Source organism: Lissotriton vulgaris, chromosome 9 (assembly GCF_964263255.1).
Source record: "Lissotriton vulgaris chromosome 9, aLisVul1.2, whole genome shotgun sequence".
Lineage (NCBI taxonomy): Eukaryota > Metazoa > Chordata > Amphibia > Caudata > Salamandridae > Lissotriton > Lissotriton vulgaris.
Window position 1 is genome coordinate 476,025,358 of NC_141697.1, and position 25,484 is coordinate 476,050,841.

Genomic DNA, 25,484 nt, shown 5'->3' on the forward strand with positions numbered 1-25,484 from the left:
TCCCCCCGCGAAAATCGAAAAAAAAAAAATTTGGGGGGAGGCCCCGCGGGACCCTTTAATGGCCCCCATATCAAACCTAGGGGGTCAGGGGGGGTCTACCCTGCCCCCTTATGGTCAATTCCACCCTTTGTTTTTGCCACCTCTTATGACTAGATTTTACCGATAGACAAGATGGCGGCCGCTCCGGACTGTTTAGAATGTTTACAGACAACTGAGAGCCAATCAGCTTTCTGCACGCAAGTCGCGTGTCGCGCCGGGAGCGCTCTCCGGTGCGCGCACCGGAGAGCGCCTATAGATATATATATTTTTTTGAAGGTTAATTTCTCAAAATCCACTGAAGCACATATCTTGAGACATAGCAAAGGCACATCGGGCTACCAGTCCCTACAATTTTGCCAAGTTTGGTGGAAATCCATTCAGCCGTTCGAGCTAAAAGTGAAATCGACCGCCCTATGGAAATTAACATGGGGAAAACGCGTTTTGGGACCCCCCTTTTATCTCGGCCCCCGCTTGACGAATCCCCCCCAAACTTTCAGGGAAGGACCGGACCGCCATGAGACCATTTTCCTGAAAATTTCAGGCAGATTCGTCAACCGGCGCCAAAGTTATTCAAAATAGAATGTTGAGATTTAACATTGAAAATTATCCTAACTATAACTACCTACTGGCGACCGCCAGTAGGTAATATATATATATATATATATATTCACTGAAAAAAACCATAGGTTTCACACTAGTTATAGTTAGGAATTAGCATTTAAAAAACCTATTAAATTCACTGAAAAAACCATAGGTTTCACACCAGTTGTAGTTAGCTGGAAATTTTACTGACATAAAACCATTGAAATTCCCACGTTATAGTTAGTTGGACTCACTATAACTTGCGCGCCTGCAATGCACTGCTGATGATGTCACATATTACATCACTCATGACATGGTCAGTGACATCACTCATGACATCACTGATGACACCATCCAGGGAATGTGTGCCTTTCTGAAAAATCAATATGTTTTATATTTTAGTTTCTATTTTTGAATATGTGTTTCAAGGGTTACATTACACTGAAAGGAGGTCTGTCACTCGGTCACAAGGATGGTGTCACTGTTTTTTTTATTCTTTTTTGTTGTTTTATATTTTTTAGTATCAGTATGAGTGTCTGTATGGTTTGGTGGGGGTATTACTTAGCACATAGATGCATCAATGACTGACTCACTGTTTGTATGTGTTTTGAAGACAGCATATGTGCAGGACTGTATGGGTGGATGAGTGTGTATATGTGTGTGTTAGTGAGTGAATGACTGTCTCACTAGTGTCTTAATGAGTAACTACATATGTTTTAATCTAGTATATGTGAGTATTGATGTATATAAGTGAGTATATGTGAGAGTGAGAGATTTTAAGAGTTCCTGTTTAAATAAGTATTTGTTTCTATGAGTGATTGTTTAAGAGAGTAAGTATGTGTAAGTTTCCTTAGAAGTAAGGTGGTAGTGTGTGTATAGCTGTATATGCAAATAAATGGATGATCAATAGTTTATTTGCATGTGTGATTATGTGTGTGAGTAACTTTTGGATGACTGTCGGTGTGTAACAGGATGTATAGGTGTTTCACTACATATGATGAGTGAATATATGTATGAGTGACTATATAGAATGGTTGGTGAATGAGTGGATGTGTATATAGATGGTGGTATTACTGAATTGGTTGTTGAAACTGGTATGGGTATCTCTATTTTTTTGAAAATTTTAGTTTCTATTTTTGAATATGTGTTTCATGAGGTTACATTACACTGAAAGGAGGTCTGTCACTCTGTCACAAGGATGGTGCCATCAGTGATGTCATGAGTGATGTCACTGACCATGTCATGAGTGATGTAATATGTGACATCATCAGCAGTGCATTGCAGGCGCGCAAGTTATAGTGAGTCCAACAAACTATAACGTGGGAATTTCAATGGTTTTATGTCAGTAAAATTTCCAGCTAACTATAACTGGTGTGAAACCTATGGTTTTTTCAGTGAATTTAATAGGTTTTTTAAATGCTAATTCCTAACTATAACTAGTGTGAAACCTATGGTTTTTTCAGTGAATTTCATAGGTTTTTTAAATGGTAATTCCTTTCTATATCGAGTTTGTAACCTACGATTTTTTTTAATTTGCTGTTTTGTGTGAGTATTAATTAGTATTATTTTTTTATAATAATATTTTATTTTATTTTTTATCATTTTTTCTTGGGGCGCTCTGGGTCCGCGCACCGGTAAGCTCTCCGGAAAGCGCACCCAGAGCGCTACTTGCGTTGGTGTAAAAAAATATGAATGAAAAGTAAATAATAACGCAAGACATTTAGTACCATACATATAAAAGCAGTTTTTTTGAATAAGGAAATGAAAATAATTTTGCATTTCCGTGAAACTATCAAAACGTCACTTCGGTGCGCCGCGTAAGCGCCCCCGGAAGCGCCTACGTTTGCGCCGCGTATGCGCCCCGGAAGCACCTACGTTCGCGCCGCGTAAGCGCCTACGTTCGCGCCGCGTATGCGCTCCCGGAAGCGCTCCGGTGCGCGCAGCGTCAGCGCGTCAAGTCATGTGACCTTAAAATAACACTTTTCATTGATTGCTAACAATTTTTTTTTACAAAGAATGAAATCCCCACCCATTTCCTTCACTTCTTCTTTCACTTTTGTGACTGAAAGACCTGCCTTTTTTCTCTTCGATCTTTCTTGCATAATCATGGCTGCCAGACCATCCAGCAGTGAAGATGAGCCTGAATTCATTGATGAAGAGCCTCCTCAGCCAAAGGTGAAAGAGCAATTCATCTGGAAATGTGTTTCCATACCAGATGACCAGAAGAAGGTCAATGCTCCAAAAGTGGAGTGCAGGATCTGCCACACAGTCCTGTCACGGGGTGACCCCACAAATAAATATTCTTTGGGAACTCCACAATGCTTCGCCATGTGGAGAGGAGGCACCCCCAGAATTTTGCCCGGGAAAGTGTCAGGGCTCTGGCACAAGAGGTTCCCAGTGATGGGGCCTCTACATCCACCGGAGGAGCAACTACTTCAGTGAGGGGGCGATCGCAGGAGCTGTTTCCAAACATTCAGCCTGCATTCAACAAAGGTGTCCTGAAATGCAGATACTACGATCAGCTACTCACCTTTGGGGAAAAAAGTGTCCTGCTCATAGTTCGAGCATTGGTGAACCATCGCTGCCGTTCCCAGCCCTAATTGTTTTTTGATTTTTTTGCTCCTGTTGAGCAGTTTCCATTCCCTGTTTTTGTTTTTGTTCTAAAAAAGAAAAAAGAAGAAAAAAAAAAGTTTTTTTCAGAACTACCTCCAATTCTCATCAAAGAGCTATATTCTTAAAAAAAAGAAAAAAAAAGTGAAGTGGAGTGCATTGATAATGGAAAGGAAAATGAGTAAGAAAGAACAGAAAGGTATGAGAGGAGAAAGGAAGTGAAGTAGGGGGACTGAAAGAAGGTGAGTGTTGGGAAGGAAAGTAAGGAGAAGGAGAGTGAACATGGGGAATGTGGATATTCAAAGACAATGTAGAAAAGGAACAGGGGTTTGGAAGGGTAAGAAAAGATGCATTGCTGGAGTTGCATCATTTTTGTGACCCACTCCAGTAATGCATCACTTTTGCGCTTGCAGACACATCTGAAATATTGACATATCTGTAAATACTTGCGACATAATGCGTCATATATTTAATATGACGCATGAGTAGAAGACTGAAGGCCTCATTTATGAGGCCATGCGTCACTTTTACACCACCGGTACGTCACTTTTTGTGACGCACCAGTGCTGTAAAAAATGCACCTTATTGAGTCATATTTACAAAGTGACGCATCTAGGTAGATGCGTCACTTTGTAAGCCCCTGCGCCACATTATACCTACGTCAGGTGTAATGTATGCAAAAGGGACGTATTGACGCAAGAAAGGGTCGTAGAGGTGACGCAGTGAAATCTATGAGATATCACTGCATCTCTTTTATGACGCTGTTGTGTCCAAATCTTACGCCTGTTTCACAGCAGGCGTACAGGCCCTTTCACATGGGGCCTGGCCCCATGTGAAAGGATGCATTGCTGGAGTTGCATCATTTTTGTGACACACTCCACCAGCAATGCATCACTTTTGCGCTTACAGATACGTCTGAAATACTGACGTATCTGTAAGTACTTCTGACATAATACGTCATATATTTAATATGACGCATGACTAGAAGACTGAAGGCCTCATTTATGAGGCCATGCGTCACTTTAACCCCACCGGTGCGTCACTTTTTGTGACGCACCAGTGCTGTAAAAAATGCACCTTATTCAGTCTTATTTACAAAGTGACGCATCTAAGTAGATGCGTCACTTTGTAAGCCCCTGCGCCACATTATACCTACGTCAGGTGTAATGTATGCAAAAGGGACGTATTGACGCAAGAAAGGGTCGTAGAGGTGACGCAGTGAAATCTATGAGATATCACTGCGTCACTTTTATGACGCTGTTGCGTCCAAATCTTACGTCTGTTTCACAGCAGGCGTGCAGGCCCTTTCACATGGGGCCTGGCCCCATGTGAAAGGATGCATTGCTGGAGTTGCATCCTTTTTGTGACACACTCCAGCAATGCATCACTTTTGCGCTTACAGATATGTCTGAAATACTGATGTATCTGTAAGTACTTCTGACATAATACGTCATATTTTTAATATGACGCATGACTAGAAGACTGAAGGCCTCATTTAAGAGGCCATGCGTCACTTTAACGCCACCGGTGCGTCACTTTTTGTGACGCACCAGTGCTGTAAAAAATGCACCTTATTCAGTCATATTTACAAAGTGACACATCTAGGTAGATGCGTCACTTTGTAAGCCCCTGCGCCACATTATACCTACGTCAGGTGTAATGTATGCAAAAGGGACGTATTGACGCAAGAAAGGGTCGTAGAGGGGACGCAGTGAAATCTATGAGATATCACTGAGTCACTTTTATGACGCTGTTGCGTCCAAATCTTACGCCTGTTTCACAGCAGGCGTGCAGGCCCTTTCACATGGGGCCTGGCCCCATGTGAAAGGATGCATTGCTGGAGTTGCATCATTTTTGTGACACACTCCAGCAATGCATCACTTTTGCGCTTACCGATACGTCTGAAATACTGACGTATCTGTAAGTACTTCCGACATAATACGTCATATATTTATTATGACTCATGACTAGAAGACTGAAGGCCTCATTTATGAGGCCATGCGTCACTTTAACGCCACCGGTGCGTCACTTTTTGTGACGCACCAGTGCTGTAAAAAATGCACCTTATTCAGTCATATTTACAAAGTGACGCATCTAGGTAGATGCGTCACTTTGTAAGCCCCTGCGCCACATTATACCTTCATCAGGTGTAATGTATGCAAAAGGGACGTATTGACGCAAGAAAGGGTCGTAGAGGTGACGCAGTGAAATCTATGAGATATCACTGCGTCACCTTTATAACGCTGTTGCGTCCAAATCTTACACCTGTTTCACAGCAGGCGTGCAGGCCCTTTCACATGGGGCCTGGCCCCATGTGAAAGGATGCATTGCTGGAGTTGCATCATTTTTGTGACACACTACAGCAATGCATCACTTTTGCGCTTACAGATACGTCTGAAATACTGACGTATCTGTAAGTACTTCCAACATAATACGTCATATATTTAATATGACGCATGACTAGAAGACTGAAGGCATCATTTATGAGGCCATGCGTCACTTTAACCCCACCGGTGCGTCACTTTTTGTGACGCACCAGTGCTGTAAAAAATGCACCTTATTCAGTCATATTTGCAAAGTGACGCATGTAGGTAGATGCGTCACTTTGTAAGCCCCTGCGCCACATTATACCTACGTCAGGTGTAATGTATGCAAAAGGGACGTATTGACGCAAGAAAGGGTCGTAGAGGTGACGCAGTGAAATCTATGAGATATCACTGCATCTCTTTTATGACGCTGTTGTGTCCAAATCTTACGCCTGTTTCACAGCAGGCGTACAGGCCCTTTCACATGGGGCCTGGCCCCATGTGAAAGGATGCATTGCTGGAGTTGCATCATTTTTGTGACACACTCCAGCAATGCATCACTTTTGCGCTTACAGATACGTCTGAAATACTGACGTATCTGTAAGTACTTCCGACATAAAACGTCATATATTTAATATGACGCATGACTAGAAGACTGAAGGCCTCATTTATGAGGCCATGCGTCACTTTAACGCCACCAGTGCGTCACTTTTTGTGACGCACCAGTGCTGTAAAAAATGCACCTTATTCAGTCATATTTACAAAGTGACGCATCTAGGTAGATGTGTCACTTTGTAAGCTCCTGCGCCACATTATACCTACGTCAGGTGTAATGTATGCAAAAGGGACGTATTGACGCAAGAAAGGGTCATAGAGGTGACGCAGTGAGATCTATGAGATGTCACTGCGTCACTTTTATGACGCTGTTGTGTCCAAATCTTACGCCTGTTTCACAGCAGGCGTGCAGGCCCTTTCACATGGGGCCTGGCCCCATGTGAAAGGATGCATTGCTGGAGTTGCATCATTTTTGTGACACACTCCACCAGCAATGCATCACTTTTGCGCTTACAGATACGTCTGAAATACTGATGTATCTGTAAGTACTTCCGACATAATACGTCATATATTTAATATGACGCAGGACTAGTAGACTGAAGGCCTCATTTAAGAGGCCATGCGTCACTTTAACGCCACCGGTGCATCACTTTTTGTGACGCACCAGTGCTGTAAAAAATGCACCTTATTCAGTCATATTTACAAAGTGACGCATTTAGGTAGATGTGTCACTTTGTAAGCCCCTGCGCCACATTATACCTACGTCAGGTGTAATGTATGCAAAAGGGACGTATTGACGCAAGAAAGGGTCGTAGAGGTGACCCAGTGAAATCTATGAGATATCACTGCGTCACTTTTATGACGCTGTTGCGTCCAAATCTTACGTCTGTTTCACAGCAGGCGTGCAGGCCCTTTCACATGGGGCCTGGCCCCATGTGAAAGGATGCATTGCTGGAGTTGCATCCTTTTTGTGACACACTCCAGCAATGCATCACTTTTGCGCTTACAGATACGTCTGAAATACTGATGTATCTGTAAGTACTTCTGACATAATACGTCATATTTTTAATATGACGCATGACTAGAAGACTGAAGGCCTCATTTAAGAGGCCATGCGTCACTTTAACGCCACCGGTGCGTCACTTTTTGTGACGCACCAGTGCTGTAAAAAATGCACCTTATTCAGTCATATTTACAAAGTGACACATCTAGGTAGATGCGTCACTTTGTAAGCCCCTGCGCCACATTATACCTACGTCAGGTGTAATGTATGCAAAAGGGACGTATTGACGCAAGAAAGGGTCGTAGAGGGGACGCAGTGAAATCTATGAGATATCACTGCGTCACTTTTATGACGCTGTTGCGTCCAAATCTTACGCCTGTTTCACAGCAGGCGTGCAGGCCCTTTCACATGGGGCCTGGCCCCATGTGAAAGGATGCATTGCTGGAGTTGCATCATTTTTGTGACACACTACAGCAATGCATCACTTTTGCGCTTACAGATACGTCTGAAATACTGACGTATCTGTAAGTACTTCCGACATAATACGTCATATATTTATTATGACGCATGACTAGAAGACTGAAGGCCTCATTTATGAGGCCATGCGTCACTTTAACGCCACCGGTGCGTCACTTTTTGTGACGCACCAGTGCTGTAAAAAATGCACCTTATTCAGTCATATTTACAAAGTGACGCATCTAGGTAGATGCGTCACTTTGTAAGCCCCTGCGCCACATTATACCTTCATCAGGTGTAATGTATGCAAAAGGGACGTATTGACGCAAGAAAGGGTCGTAGAGGTGACGCAGTGAAATCTATGAGATATCACTGCGTCACCTTTATAACGCTGTTGCGTCCAAATCTTACGCCTGTTTCACAGCAGGCGTGCAGGCCCTTTCACATGGGGCCTGGCCCCATGTGAAAGGATGCATTGCTGGAGTTGCATCATTTTTGTGACACACTACAGCAATGCATCACTTTTGCGCTTACAGATACGTCTGAAATACTGACGTATCTGTAAGTACTTCCAACATAATACGTCATATATTTAATATGACGCATGACTAGAAGACTGAAGGCCTCATTTATGAGGCCATGCGTCACTTTAACCCCACCGGTGCGTCACTTTTTGTGACGCACCAGTGCTGTAAAAAATGCACCTTATTCAGTCATATTTACAAAGTGACGCATGTAGGTAGATGCGTCACTTTGTAAGCCCCTGCGCCACATTATACCTACGTCAGGTGTAATGTATGCTAAAGGGACGTATTGACGCAAGAAAGGGTCGTAGAGGTGACGCAGTGAAATCTATGAGATATCACTGCGTCACTTTTATGACGCTGTTGCGTCCAAATCTTACGTCTGTTTCACAGCAGGCGTGCAGGCCCTTTCACATGGGGCCTGGCCCCATGTGAAAGGATGCATTGCTGGAGTTGCATCCTTTTTGTGACACACTCCAGCAATGCATCACTTTTGCGCTTACAGATACGTCTGAAATACTGATGTATCTGTAAGTACTTCCGACATAATACGTCATATATTTAATATGACGCAGGACTAGTAGACTGAAGGCCTCATTTAAGAGGCCATGCGTCACTTTAACGCCACCGGTGCATCACTTTTTGTGACGCACCAGTGCTGTAAAAAATGCACCTTATTCAGTCATATTTACAAAGTGACGCATTTAGGTAGATGCGTCACTTTGTAAGCCCCTGCGCCACATTATACCTTCATCAGGTGTAATGTATGCAAAAGGGACGTATTGACGCAAGAAAGGGTCTTAGAGGTGACGCAGTGAAATCTATGAGATATCACTGCGTCACTTTCATGACGCTGTTGCGTCCAAATCTTACGCCTGTTTCACAGCAGGGGTGCAGGCCCTTTCACATGGGGCCTGGCCCCATGTGAAAGGATGCATTGCTGGAGTTGCATCATTTTTGTGGCACACTCCAGCAGTGCATCACTTTTGCGCTTACAGATACGTCTGAAATACTGATGTATCTGTAAGTACTTCCGACATAATACGTCATATATTTAATATGACGCATGACTAGAAGACTGAAGGCCTCATTTAAGAGGCCATGCGTCACTTTTACGCCACCGGTGCGTCACTTTTTGTGACCCACCAGTGCTGTAAAAAATGCACCTTATTCAGTCATATTTACAAAGTGACGCATCTAGGTAGATGCGTCACTTTGTAAGCCCCTGCGCCACATTATTCCTACGTCAGGTGTAATGTATGCAAAAGGGACGTATTGATGCAAGAAAGGGTCGTAGAGGTGACGCAGTGAAATCTATGAGATATCACTGCGTCTCTTTTATGACGCTGTTGCGTCCAAATCTTACGCCTGTTTCACAGCAGGCGTGCAGGCCCTTTCACATGAGGCCTGGCCCCATGTGAAAGGATGCATTGCTGGAGTTGCATCATTTTTGTGACACACTCCAGCAGTGCATCACTTTTGCGCTTACAGATACGTATGAAATACTGACGTCTCTGTAAGTACTTCCGACATAATACGTCATATTTTAATATCGTCATTTTAACGCCACCGGTGCATCACTTTTTGTGACCCACCAGTGCTGTAAAAAATGCACCTTATTCAGTCATATTTACAAAGTGACGCATCTAGGTAGATGCGTCACTTTGTAAACCCCTGCGCCACATTATACCTACGTCAGGTGTAATGTATGCAAAAGGGACGTATTGATGCAAGAAAGGGTCGTAGAGGTGACGCAGTGAAATCTATGAGATATCACTGCGTCTCTTTTATGACGCTGTTGTGTCCAAATCTTACGCCTGTTTCACAGCAGGCGTGCAGGCCCTTTCACATGGGGCCTGGCACAATCTGAAAGGATGCATTGCTGGAGTTGCATCATTTTTTGTGACACTCCAGCAATGCATCACTTTTGCGCTTACAGATACGTCTGAAATACTGACGTATCTGTAAGTGCTTTCGACATAATACGTCATATATTTAATATGACGCATGACTAGAAGACTGAAGGCCTCATTTATGAGGCCATGCGTCACTTTAACGCCACCGGTGCGTCACTTTTTGTGACGAACCAGTGCTGTAAAAAATGCACCTTATTCAGTCATATTTACAAAGTGACGCATCTAGGTAGATGCGTCATTTTGTAAGCCCCTGCGCCACATTATACCTACGTCAGGTGTAATGTATGCAAAAGGGACGTATTGACGCAAGAAAGGGTCGTAGAGGTGACACAGTGAATAAACTGGGTTTTCCCAATGCTACGCTCCCCGGTCCGCTCCCCGGAGCGCGTACCGGGCTCTCCACCCACGTAAATTGAAGAAAAAAAAATTGTTTTGCCCCACGGGCCCTTTTATAGCCCCCACATCAAACCTGGGGGGGTCTACTCTGCCCCCTTATGGTCATTTCCCCCTCTTTTTTGCCACCACTTGTGTCTCGATCCTACCGAGACACAAGATGGCGGCCGCTCCGGACTGTTTCGAATGTTTACAGACACCCGTGAGCCAATCAGCTTTCAGTGCGCAAGTCGCGTAGCATGCCCTGTGCGCGAACCGGTGCCCGTACCGGGGCGCGCCTATAGATATATATATTTTTTTGAACCTATATTACTCAAAATCCACTGGAGCACATATCTTGAGACATAGCAAAGGCACATCGGGCTACCAGTCCCTACAATTTTGCCAAGTTTGGTGGAAATCCATTCAGCCGTTCGGGCTAAAAGTGAGTTTGACCGCCCTATGGAAATTAACATGGGGAAAACACGTTTTGGGACCCCCCTTTTATCTCGGCCCCCGCTTAACGAATCCCTCCCACATTTTCAGGGAAGGAGCGGAGCGGGTCACGAACTTTGAGAAATTCGCGAAGATTCGTCCACTGGCGCCAAAATTATTCCCAATAGAATGTTGCGGATTTCCTATGGAAAGTAGATCCTAACTATAACTACCTACTGGCGACCGCCAGCAGGTGATATATATATATATATATATGTATATATATATATATTACCAACTGGCGGTCGCCAGTAGGTATTTATAGTTAAACCTACTTTCTATAGGAAATCTGCGACATTCTATTTGGAATAACTCTGGCGCCGGTGGACGAATCTTCGCAAATTTCTCCAAGAAGATGGCCTGCTCCGCTCCTTCCTTGAAAGTTTGGGGGTGATTCGTGAAGCAAGGGCCGAGAAAATAGGGGGGTCCCAAAACATGTTTTTCCCATGCAATTATCCATAGGACCTTTAGCCGGAGTTACAGCCCGAACGGCTGAACGGAATCACACCAAACTTGGCAAAAAGGTAGAGTTCTGTTCGCAGATGGGCCTTTTTGTTAAATGGTGCAAATCCGTTCAGTAGTTCCTGAGAAAATCAAAAGTAAAATCAAAAGTATATTTAGAGGTGCATACGGTAAGCTTACTGTAAGCTTTCTGAACTCTGTACCTTCCCGAGCACGAGCTGAATGCTAATTGGCTGTCAACTGTCTGTCAACACTCCAAACCAGAAAGTGTTGGCAGCCATCTTGTGGCCTCTGTAGACTGAGGCACAAGAAAGCAGGAAAACAAACGTGTAGAAAGTAAAAAGGGGGCAGGGTAGAAACACCCTGACCCCCTAGGCCTGCTCAGGGGTCCCACAAGGACCCCCAAGGCCCCCCCCAAGTTCTTTTTTTTACAAAAACTGCAAGGTACGAGTACTGTACGAGTACCGTAAGAGTACCTTTCCGAGTACGAGCTGCATGCTCATTGGCTGTGAACACTCCAAACCAGGAAGTGTTGGCAGCCATTTTGTGCTCCGTAGACCGAGGCACAAGAAAGCTGAAATTCAAACGTGTAGAACACAAAAAGGGGGCAGGGTAGAAACACCCTGACTCCCTAGGCCTGCTCAAGGGGTCCCACAAGGACCCCCCCCCCCCAATTTTCCTGTACGAGTACCGTACGAGTACCTTTCCGAGTACAAGCTGCATGCTCATTGGCTGTGAACACTCCAAACCAGGAGGTTTTGGCAGCCATCTTGTGCTGGGTAGACCGAGGCACAAGAAAGCAGGAAAACAAACGTGTAGAACGCAAAAAGGGGGCAGGGTAGAAACAGCTTGACCCCCTAGGCCTGCTCAGGTGGCCCCACAAGGACCCCCAAGGCCCCAAATAATTTTTTTTAAAACCCGGTCTGCTTTTTTAAATTTCCCCCCAGGGGGACCAAATCCCGGGGGCATGGTAAAAATAAAGTGTGGGGGGGCCCAATCCCCCCCACACTGCCCCGGGGACCACCACTACCCGAGGCAAAGCAACGCAGCCTCTGGCGCATACTGTAGCTTCCAGGTGGGCTAGTTGGCCCCCATGGCCCCCAGCATGCAAGGGGAATTGGTTCCCCCTCTGCAAACGCGCCAGGGGGCTGCGTTGCAGAGAGGTGTAAAAAGGAGGGTGACCTCATTACACCTCTCTGCAATGCAGCCCCCTGGCGCATACGTTGCAGAGTGGTGTAAAAAGGGGCGAGGCCTCATTACACGTCTCTGCAACGCAGCCTTCTGGTGCATACTGGAGGTTCCCGGTGGGCTAGTTGGCCCCCAGGCACCCCCAGTATGCAAGGGGACTTAATCCCCCAACTTAGACCACTCTACAGGGCGCGTTAGCACAGTGGTGAAGGTATGGGGCGGGGCTTGAGGTGATGTGAGTGCAAACATGCTCTGAGGCGCGTTTTAAGTTGGAGAATTAATTCCCGTTCAATCCAGAGGTCCCCTAGGGGGCAACTAGTCCAACAGGTATCTCCAGTAAGCGCCACGGAGCTGTGTTGCAGAGTGTTGTAAAAAAGGGGCGTGCCCTTTGAATGACTCTCTGCAACACAGCTGCCTGGGGCATACTGGAGGTACCTGGTGGGCTAGTTGGCTCACAGGGGACCTCAGGATTGAAGAGGAATTAATTCCCCAATCTAGCTCACTACTATTCCTGAAAAGTAAATGTAACTGTACTTACCAGTAACTTGAATTTCCTTCCATAGGATATCATTGCCTGCTATATAAATATATATAAATTAAAAAAATATTAAATAAAAAAAAATTACAATTTCAATATTTTTAAAAACATTTCTTTTCAATTTATAATAAAAATGTGTAATGTAATTTAAAAAATAAAATATCTAAAAATAAATAGTTTAAAATAATGTAGTAAATTAGTATAAAAAAATACAACAATTAATACATTTAAAAATTATCATTTACAAAACCTTTGAAATTCACTGGAAAAACCATAGGTTTCAGCCACGTTATAGTTAAAAATTAGCATTTAAAAAACCTTAGAAATTCACTGAAAAAACCATAGGTTTCACACACGTTATAGGTAGGAATTAGCATTCAAAAAACCTTAGAAATTCACTGAAAAAACATAGGTTTCACACATGTTATAGTTAGCTGGACATTTCACTCATACAAAACCATTGAAATTCCCCCGTTAAAGTTAATTCAGCTAACTATAACTTGTGCGCCTGCCATACACTGCTGATGACATCACATATTACATCACTCATGACATGGTCAGTGACATCACTCATGACATCACTCATGACATCTCAAATGACATCACTGATGACATCACTGATGACATCATCCTTGTGAAAGAGTGGCAGACCTCCTCTCAGCGTAATATAACCCTTGATACACACATTCAAAAATAGAAACAAAGATTTTCACAAAAATGGAGATACCAATTCAGTTAGAACAACCTATTCAGTAATTCTAAAATCTACATACACATCCAGTCATTCAGTAACAGTTCTATATAGGCACTCATACATGTACTCACTCATCATTTGTACTCATACACCTATACATCTTATTACACCTGGACACTCATCTATAGAGTTACTCACACACAAACTCACACATGCAAATAAACTATCAAACATCCATTTACTTGCATATACAGCTATACACCCACCACCACACTTACTTCTACAGAATCATATACATACTTACTCTCTTAACCCCTTGTCTGCTGATGACGGAACCGCTCCGTCATCAGCTGCGGTGGCACTGTGCTGATGACGGACCGGTTCCGTCATGGCCCGCTCGCTGCTCATGCGCGGCGCAAATTCCGCGCCTGCGCTGAGCGTTCTATTGAGCGGGGGGGGCCGTGACGGAACCGCTCCGTCATAAGCACAGCGCCACCGACGCTGGTGATGGAGCGGTTCTGTCACCAGCATGCGGCAGCCGCCGCAGTGAAGGGGTTAAACAATCACTTATAGAAACACATACTTATTTATACAGGAACTCTTACAATCTCTCGCTCTCAAGTATACTCACTTATATATATCAATACTCACATATACTAGTTTAACTCATATGTAGTTACTCATAAAGATACTATTTAGACAGTGATTCACTCACTAACACACCCATACACACACTCATCCACCCATACAGTCCTGCACACATGCTGTCTTCAAAACACATACAGTGAGTCACCCATTCATGCATCTATGCGGTAAGTAATACCCCCCACCAAACCATACAGACACTCATACTGATACTCTAAAAACCAACTAATAACCCATATCGACACTCATGTAGCTAGCCACCAACCCATGCAGCCACTTATACACAAAGTGAGACACTGATACAGATATTTACATATGTAAACATTACTCGCTAATACATGTATTCACTAAGATACACCTAATAAGTCAGTTATACAATAATTTGTACAAAAAAAACATCCATTTAGACACTTATTTACACATTTTTCTTCCATCGACCTTTAGATATACATATATAAAACATATGTATTTTTCAGAAGGACACACATTCACTAGATGATGTCGTTAGTGATGTCATCAGTGATGTCATTTGAGATGTCATCAGTGATGTCATGAGTGATGTCACTGACCATGTCAAGAGTGATGTAATATGTGATGTCATCAGCAGTGCATTGCGGGCGCGCGAGTTATAGTTAGCTGAATTAACTATAACAGGAGAATTTCAATGGTTTTGTTTGAGTGAAATGTACAGATAACTACAATGTGTGAAACCTATGGTTTTTTCAGTGAATTTCTAAGGTTTTTTAAATGGTAATTCCTAACTATAACGTGTGTGAAACCTATGTTTTTTTCAGCGAATTTATTTATATATATATATATATATATATATGTATATATATATATATATATATATATATATATATATATATATATATATATATATATATATATATATATATATATATATATAAAAATATATATTTAATATTACCTACTGGCGGTCACCAGTAGGTAGTTATAGTTAGGACCTAGTTTCCATAGGAAATCCACAACATTCTATTTGGAATAACTTTGGCGCCGGTTGATGAATCTTCGCGAATTTCTCAAAGAAGATTGCCCGCTCAGCTCCTTCCCTGAAAGATTTGGGGGGATTTGTCAAGTGGGGGCTGAGAAAAAAGGGAGGTCCCAAAAAGTGTTTCCCCCAATGTTATTCTCCATAGGACGATTAGACACGGCTACAGCCCGAACTGCTGAACGGTATTACAAGAAATTTGGCAAAATGGTAGAGTCTGATTCGCAGATCACGCTTTTGCTTAAATGGTGTAAATCCCTCCAGTAGTTCCTGTAAAAATCAAAAGAAAAAATATATATATATCTATAAGCGCATACCGTTCGCGTACAGGTCCGCGTACCGTACGCATACCGTACGCGGACCTTCCCGAGCATGAGCTGCATGCTGATTGGCTGTCAACTGTCTGTCAACACTCCAAACCAGAAATTGTTGGCAGCCATCTTGTGCCTCGGTAGTTTGAGGCACAAGAAAGCAGAAAAACAAACGTGTAGAACTAAAAAAGGAGACAGCGTAGAAGCACCCTGACCACATAGGCCTGCTCAGGCGGTCACACAAGGATCCCCAAGGCCCAAAACATTTAATTTATTTTTTTAAATCGCGGGGTACATGTACGGTACGCTTACGGTACGTGTACCTTCCAGAGAAAGCAGCAAGCTTATTGGCTGGCAACACTTCAAACCAGGAAGTGTTGGCACCCATCTTGTGCTCAGTAGACCGAGGCACAAGAAAGCAGAAAAACAAACATGTAGAACACAAAAAGGGGGCAGGGTAGAAACATCCTGCCCCCCTAGGCTTGCCGAGGTGGTCCCACAAGGACCCCCAAGGCCCACATTTTTTTTTTAAAACCCGGTCTGTTTTTTTTCAAATTACCCACCGGGGGTCCAAATTGCGGGGGCATAGTGAAAAAGAAGTGTGGGGGGGCCAGTCCTTCCCACACTGCCCCGGGGATCGCCACCCCCCGGGGCAAAGGAACGCAGCCCACTGGTGCACACTGCAGGCTCTTGGTGGGCTAGTTGGCCCCACAGGTCATGATTGATGTCACTGACCATGTCATGAATGATGTAATATGTGACGTCATCAGCAGTGCATTGCGGGCACACGAGTTATAGATAGCTGAACTAACTATAACAGGGGAATTTCAATGGTTTTGTATGAGTAAAATGTCCAGCTAACTATAACGTGTGAAACCTATGGTTTTTTCAGTGAATTTCTAAGGTTTTTTAAATGCTAATTCCTAACTATAACGTGTGTGAAACCTATGTTTTTTTCAGTGAATATATATATATATACAGCTACAGGTTCGAAGTTGGCTCCATAGCTTCTCATCCTTACTAACATGACTGAGTATTCTCATATGGCATTCGGTGCCAAAAATATCTCTTAGGCATCCTAAGATGGTGTAAGAGGATTTCAGGAATATACTGCTTACGATGCTGCTAGGGGCTACAAAAATTTCCAGATTTGTGCTGCTGATGTATTAAATCACTAGGAAAGGAAATCACATAGTTTGTCACCTCACGTTACGCTAGCTTCAGATCAGCTACCTCATAGACAATGACATGAACAAAATATTACATGTTTATCATAATGTATTTGGATGTAATGGAAGAGGATGAGTGCATCAGAACAGAGGTCACTCTGGCTTGGTAATCGCAGAAATGATTCAGAAAGTTAACTAAACGTTCCAATTTTCAGCATACTGTAGCTTTCAGGGAGCAAGCAGGGTTGTTTGACTGCTTAGAATGTTGTTGCAATTGCTAACATGTCAACGTGAATGTATCCTATTAAACAAAATTTGACTCCATCGATGTGATAATGATTACATATCTTAAGTTTTTGGGAAATAATATCTGGATTTTGGTGCTTACTTCACAAAAATCCGAATATTATGGTAAATACCAGGCCTTTTCCAATTGTTAAAGCCCATCTGTTTTCACTTGTCGAAATGTAATGAAGTCTGCGATCCATAGCGAAGCGCATAATGATCATGTTCGCTAAACAGCGCCCCACTTTTATTAGTGAGCCCCAAGCCAACAGAGATCACAGTTTAAGAGGCCAGTTGGAATAAGGCCCTATATTATTAATAGAAGACATTTTTTTGTAAAGCCTTGTCCTTCTTGTATTATCTTTTCAATGAAAAACTCAATAAAATACGATTTATGAAAAAAATTCACTTTAGTGCCTTGGCTCTGTCGTTTCCAGTTTCCCTTTAATTGCAGACATGTGCACTCTTCTCTGATCACCAAGTCAATGCATTGTGATTTGTAGTCCTGTGAAATAAAAGCTGGCCGTGCTCTGTCCTCGTTGACCTGAACTGAGGATGACTCTCCCCTAGAGTTCACACTTCAGAAATGTTTTGTCTCCCACATGGAACCATATGGTCGGAGCTCCATTTTCTGGAAAGATTGCTGGTTGCCAAAGAATATACATTCAGGCTGCCAGGGCTATTTCGAGTGCTGAAACTAGATACTAACATCGAAAAATTGTTTACGATATTTATATTGGATGCGCTCACTGAACAAAATGAAGTCGCAATTCTGTCTGCACGGTGTGTTAGAGGAAGGGAGGGAGTATCAAGTGGGATTTTATTAAATTCAATACTTCAGTTTTTTTATGCATCATTTTATCTCGCAGCCTGGTAATACTGTTTTAAAGAGGTTACAACGTTTCAGTCTAATGTGTGATCACTCTGGGAGCTTCCTAGCTAATGGAAAGCAGTATGTGGATTTTCTTTACTCCGGTGTCTTTGACAAAACAAGTCAGTTCTAAGTTGTGTCCTCTCTACTTTCTTCTCTTCTCGTTTCCCGGCGACCTTGCGTTGACATTATCATGGTTTGCATTTCAGTCACAGTGATCGCGATATGTTATAGGTCAATGCCCATGACGAGCTATAGACAAAGGCAAGAGGAAGCAAGCCAGTAAGGTTGCTGAGTGATTGATGGCTGCAGTGCTTGGATGGCAAACATGTCTTGTGATGGAAGATGCGCCAGTCTCTTTCATTGTTGTTGGTAACTTTACTCTTCATCTGCACCTGGTTAAGAATGGCACAAATATTGCAACACTGTTGCGCCTTGATACCCTTACACCTAGTGCCTTGAGACCCTCACTCGTTAGTAGTCGCGATTGATTGACTGTCCCCAGAATACTCCAGGTGTTGGAATACTTTCCCAACTAAGAGCTCAGTATACAACTTCTCTCACAGCTACTCTCCGTCAGACAGCATGCTAAGGTATTGTAGTTCTGTGTGATCTGGTAATTTAAGAGCAACATCTCAAGGTTTTGCTTATCTACGGTAAGCCTTCATTTTCCATAACTCTGATATTCAAGGGAAGGTCCAATTTGGATTGACTTAAAAGTTTTAAAAATTTGAGTTGAATCACTCATTCATGAGCATTTTGTTTGGATGCATTAGGTCTTTACTCAGTCTCAAGGGGGAATATTGGGTAGCCCTATTCTATTTACTTAAATCAAGCACACCCTATTCAGCTGTCAGCAGCCAGTCATCTGAATACTATCAACCCAGTGTAGCTTAATTTCTGGTAACCAACTAAATCAAATGCAGGCAATCTGTTAGGGGTGAATATCGCGTAGTGCTATACGGCCAGATTCATCAAGCGTAATTGCGCTCACAAAGGGTCAGATTCTGAGAATCTGGCCCTTTGCGAGTTCAATTTTTGCATTTGGGATTCATCATCCCAAATGCAAAATTCGCTATTAAAGAATTCGCACATTTGCGAGGAATTGCATTTAAGGAATCTCTATTTGAGATTCCTTAAATGCAATTCATGAAACATTTAAAAATTGCGAAATCGCAATTTTGGGCCGCTATTTACCGCGAGGTCAAACCTTGTGGTAAATAGCGAAAACTTAGAAAAATGCATTTAAATGCATTTTTCTAAGTTGCATGTTACACACACACATGTCCTTTGTACATGTGTGTGCGCAACACAAATGTAGATTACATTTCAGGGGTGCTACAGGGTGTCCTTTGGACACCCCTGGCACCCTTGAAATCGCATCCTTATTTGCGATTAGCAAATTGCTAATCGCAAATAAGGAATGACTCCCTATTCATTCCTATGGGCCTTTAGGCGCAATTTGCTAATCCTTTAGGCCCATAGGAATGAATGGGGAGTCATTCCTTATTTGCGATTAGCAATTTGCTAATCGCAAATAAGGAGGCTGTAGGAATCGCAATTTATTTAGCGATTTCTACATGAATCCCGATTTGCAAGTCCTTAATAGCGATTCCTTAATAATCGCTATTAAGGACTCGCAAATCGGGACATTGATGAATCTACCTGAAGTTCTTTAGGCCAAGAAAGTAATCTTTTCCTTTTGCTTTGCAAGAAGAGGTATAAAGAGGATTTGAACCCAGCACCAATGAGAAGAGTCCTTCCATCTAGTATTACAATTCCAGTAGAAGGATCAGATATTTTTCCTGTGGCCCAATGATTGCGTTTTTTTCCAATGATTCCCTCAGCTCATGTGAGCCTGACTCCTGGTACACAAGCAGACACTCTCCTAGGCGACAGGCCTTGATTTACGTATGCCACGGTCTTCACTTGCCATGGTTTTATCAACAGCCATAAAAAGTGGACACTTGTCTAGCAAACATGGGCCCTGATCCATGGAAACCAAAAACTTGCATCACAAGATGTGTAAATATGAGCTGTCATAGTTTATTATTAAAGTCCATAAAATGTACTCAACAGACTTTTTTCAAGGGGTTTTACAGTTACCAAGCAAAACAATGTGCCTTTCTATAATAATACAACATTTTAAAAAATTGCGTGAAGAAACATCTTTTGAAGGGACATAGGAAAGAATTGTTAAAGAATTGATACCATTTTATTCTATTTTTGCAAATTGGTATTGAATTTGTCTTGTGTTGTGTTTTCACTTTATTCCAGTTTGTGCTGCATTAATACTTTACACGTTGCCTCTAAGTTAAGCCTGGCTGCTTCGTGCCAAGCTACCAGAGGGTTGAATGCAATTAATTTAGGGTTTGCTTGTGTCTTCACCCTGGCAGAAATTATGGTTCCTGCTTGAATAGGGTTCTACCACTCTGAGTCAGTAAGCTTATTTCCTCACTCCATATCTGGCGCACATGCGGGTCTCTTAAATCATGTGTTCACCATTCGCTTCCAAGCTGCTTCCGCTTATCTGATGCTGTAGGTGCAAACTGGAAGGGCTCTATCTCCCCTCCTCAGCAATCCAATGATGAGCTAATAGTTCTTTCTCCCTTTTCTCACACTTCTGGAGCCATCTGGCCATATGTTGCTTCTGGGATGCTCATAATACAGTTCCATCTGTGGAGTTGAAGACCTCCTGTTTCCCATGCTCGTTTAAGGGTGTCAAGCTTTACCTTACTCCTCTTTCCAAAGTCTCATTATTTTTCCAACCCACTCACGACTTTACCAATGTTATGTATTAGATGTTTTTCAGGTGTATGTGCTGCTTGTGTGCCCATATATCTCACCATATTTGTTGGCCATCTGAAATCAGAATGACCGCATGCCTCACTATTTACTCTAGTAAGTCCGTCCATTAGAAATATCTGCAACGTCGTGCAGTTTGTATGCAGGACTGACATCTCATGGAGTTCGTTTAGCTCTCCAATGAGGATCAGATTTGACTGTCTCTCATCCTATGACACAGAGGCTCAACTGCTAACTCAAGCAGAGGTGAAAGCGGACATCCCTGTCTCAATTTAAGGGCAACTTTAACACCTTGCCTGCTGCGCCGATTCTCCCCCGGTGCTGAACATTCCATTTGCGGGTGTGGTCATGACGGAACCGTTCCGTCATGAGCACAGCGCGGCCGATGCTCATGACGGAACCGTTCCGTCATGAGCACAGAAGGGGTTAAAGTAGATCATGAGTGATGTTAGGCCGATTGGGATTAGCAAAAATCAGGAGAAAACCTATGTCAAATGACACAGCAAATTAGATCACTCGTCTTTGAAATCAACATTGTAATACAAAAATGTACATTGCGAGATCTTCCTTTTGTACACTGCATGCTCTGTAAGTGCGTCACATAGGGGCATGTTCCCTTCCTACTTCCAAAAATTTGACTGAGCGTGCTCTTTTCAAAAGCACAGCTCCTCTGCGTATACCAAGTTGTTAGTTACTCAACCTATGGCCATCACAAGGTCTACAAGGTAACAAGCTATACAATATTTTCTTTTGTAGTTCCAGCAAGCGCTCTGCTCTGGAAACATTCTACTCTGCAAGACATTCACATGTATGGGCAGAAGAAGTCAGAGTGGAGAGGGGGGATTTATAACTCACTGGGAATTGCTGTGGACGGACCAGCCAGATTTAAATACCAAGTCCTGCAGCTTACTTCTATTAAAGGTAGGTTGACTAGATTGTGAGTACCAAAAACCCGGACTGGCCAAAAACAAAAGTAGGACTAAAACCTTTAGTCTTACTCAGGGGCAGCCGGCATGGCTTGTGGGTGGGTGGGCAGGTGTGGGGTGTCGTGCGGGGTGTCCCTGACAGGGGTTGGGGGGATGTCGCACGGGGGCGGGTTTTAGAAATTTACACAAAAAAAGCCTTACCTCGAGGCCGGGTCCCGCATCGTCTGTGCTCCTGCTCTCCTGAGTCTGATACCAGGAACGGGTAGCAGGCAGCCAGGCTCCCTCCCCTAAGCCAATCACATCGCTGCAGTGCAGTGTTGTGATTGGTCTGACCGCTGTGACACAGCACTCAGTCAGGGCTGCAGGGGTAGGCATGTCCTCCATACAGGCTGTAATGCAGCCTGCATGGAGAACAGGGAAGTGCGCATGACTACTTTGGGCGGCCCAAGAGGGCCGACAGAACAGTCATTGCGCAAACCACTCCACCCCTGCTCCGTGAGAAGAGCAGCCCCACCCACTCTCCCACCTGCAAAGGAAACATAACATCATGCTTTGTTTCCTCTTCTCACACCGATTGAAAGCAGTGAGGCGATGCTCCTCCGCCACAGCGGAGTAACCGCCTTCGGTGTTACTTCTATATCTGGCCTGTCCCGGTTTTTGCCTTTCAATTCTCCTTACAGTTTTAATTACCTGACCTTTGTCTCAAAACCAGGACATGTATTTAAAATGAAGAAATGCGTTGGGACGCCGGGACAGTCCGCCGCAAACCAGGACTGTCTGGGAAAAACCGGTTAGTTTTGCCACCCTGGATACACTTGTTGCACCCTCCATGTGTGTTGACAGCCTTTCAGAGACACACAGGCTGGTTCGCTAGGTATGGATTGCATTACAGAGAGTAGGTATGAGCTCCCACAATTATTGCGAACTTAACACTTAGGATGTCATTATTGTAATTTAACTTCTTTTGTTGTTTGAGGAAAAGCTGTAAAATGTCAAATTGACTGAAGGTAACAAAACGAAATTGATGGATTTTTTCTGCATTACTTTCCACAGTGCCGCTGATCTGTACAAAGAGAGCTAGTTTTAGTTTCGATTACATGTAGATGATGCTGAAGTGTATTGTAAACATAAGATATTGTTCGTGTTTTTATCCTATAAAATAACCCGAAGCCCATTTAAAATAAAATTGCAGCTGGTTTGCATATCCCATGCATGTTTCTGTGACCCTGCTAATTAAGCCCAGCAAACAAGGAAACATTTGCTGACCAAATAAACAAGCATTGGTAATGCATTAATTTCGTCAAGTGATTAATAAAAAAATAAAAGTGTTTTTGTTGTAAATTGTAGCTTAGTGAGCAGTTGTGAAATATAAGTTACTGAAAGTGTTATGGCTTCGTTATGGAGAAAGGCAAAAGATTGTGTGCTCCCATGAGTAAACATAATAATGCCAATTGTAATTGTGAATCTGTACAAAAGTGTTTAAAGGAGGAATACAGCTCTCAACATATTGACAGTTCTAAAGAAGATGAAAATGCAGTGGCCTGGAAAGCATTAAGATTTCAGTAACTTATATTGTACAGCTACTCACTAGGCTACAACTTACAACGAAAAACAGCTGATCAGTGAGTGTGGGAAGCCAGAATTCTACAAGGCAGCAAATATCTGCTTGCCTGAAAGCAATCAAGTTGCGTAACTCACACTGATGCTTTAAGGCAGACCTAGTGTCAAAAAGAGGACATTGCAAATGCCTCAGCAGGATTGTACAACGTTTGGGAGATCATTTGAGCAGGAGAAATGTTGTCAATGCCAAGGATGCTAAATGAGGCTAAAATACATATTGCAGCATTAGCATGGCTTCTATGGAGATAGAGAATGTGCTGTGCCCTGTGCATTTTTGAGGTATGACTGTTAAAGTGGAAGGCCACAAGCAGACACAACATCTTGGAGTATACCGCAGACGATTGATAGAGATCCTAGGCTGCCAACTTTTCGGGGTGACTGTTACTGTGTACCTCTGAAGGCCTTCCAGAGGACTGTAAGGTAGGGCTGGGGCGCACTTCAGGGTTAAAAGCAGTTGAGACTTACAGTCTCCCAGTTTATCAAATCCATCTTCTTACCTTTGTACCAAGTCACCAAGGAACACAAAGAACAGGGTTGGTCCTTGCTCCTCAGCGAGGTCACAGATCTACATGAAAGAAGAGGGAATGAAACTGGCAGTTACAGGCCAAAACATGGTAGCCATGGGTGGGCTCCAACCCCTTGCATCAAAAAATATCTCGTGCAAAAGACAACGCATGTGTGCTATATTAAATGAATCCACAAAAGGTTAAAAAAAAGTACATTCACTTTAAACCAACCTCAAGAACTACCGGCCCATCTCGCTCCTCCCTTTCACAGCCAAAGTTGCAGAGAAAACAGTCTACAAGAAACTGACACAATTCATCGAAGACAATGCCATCCTCGACCCATCCCAATCCGAATTCCGAAGCAACCACAGCACAGAGACTGCTCTACTCACCATCACAGATGACATCCACACCCTCATGGACCAAGGTCACTCCGCAGGCCTCATCCTACTCGACCTATCAGCGGCCTTCGACACTAGTCTCCCACTGCACACTAGTCGCCAGACTGCACCATGCCGGCATACACGGAACAGCCCTACTGGATCCGATCATTCCTCACCGTAAGAAGCCAAAGAATCAGACTGCCGCCCTTCCTCTCCAATACCACGGAAATCACCTGCGGAGTCCCACAAGGGTCGTCACTGAACCAGACCCTCTTCAACATCTACATGGCCCCCCTCGCATCCATCGTCCGACAACACGGCCTCAGCATCGTCTCCTACGCTGACGACACCTAGCTCATCCTCTTCCTCACCAAAGACCCCGCCACTGCCAGACTCAACTTCCAGAAAGGAATGCAGGACATAGCAATCTGGATGACCAACAGCTGCCTTAAGCTCAACGCCGAGAAGACAGAAGTCCCCATCCTTAGATCCACCCCTTTAGCATAGGACAACACCTAGTGGCCGACCGCCCTCGGAAGCCCACCCACCCCCTCGAACCACGCCAAAAACCTCGGCATCGAACTCGGCTCATCCCTCACTATGAGCCGACAGATCAACACCGTCCCCTCCAGCTGCTTCAACACCCTCCGCATCCGCTGCAAGACCTTCAAATGGATCCCCCGGATTCAAGGAAGACTGTCACCCACGCACTCATCACCAGCACATTGGACTATGGAAACGCTCTCTACACCGGCATAAAGAAGTCCCTACTCTGAAAACTCCAGACGATACAGAACACCACCGCCAGACTTGTCCTCAGCATCCCCCAGCAAGAACACATCAGCCAACACCTACAAAGACTTCACTGGCTCCCCGTAGAGAAAAGAGTCACCTTCAAAATCCTCACCCATGCCTACAAATGCCTACACAACACCAGACCCAAATACCTCAACAACAGAATCAACTTCCACGCACCCAAAAAAAACCTCAGATCTTCCAACCTCGCACTGACCGAAACCCTGCGCATCCGCAGAGCCAGAGCAGGGTGAAGATCCTTCTCCCACATTGCGGCCAAAACCTGGAACGAGCTACCGGTAGACATCAGACTCGCCCCTTCCATGAACACCTTCAGGAAAACCCTCAAGACCCGGCTCTTCGGCTAACAGCCCTGTGAACCCCCCTCCTTCAGCCCCTTGAGACCCTCACGGATG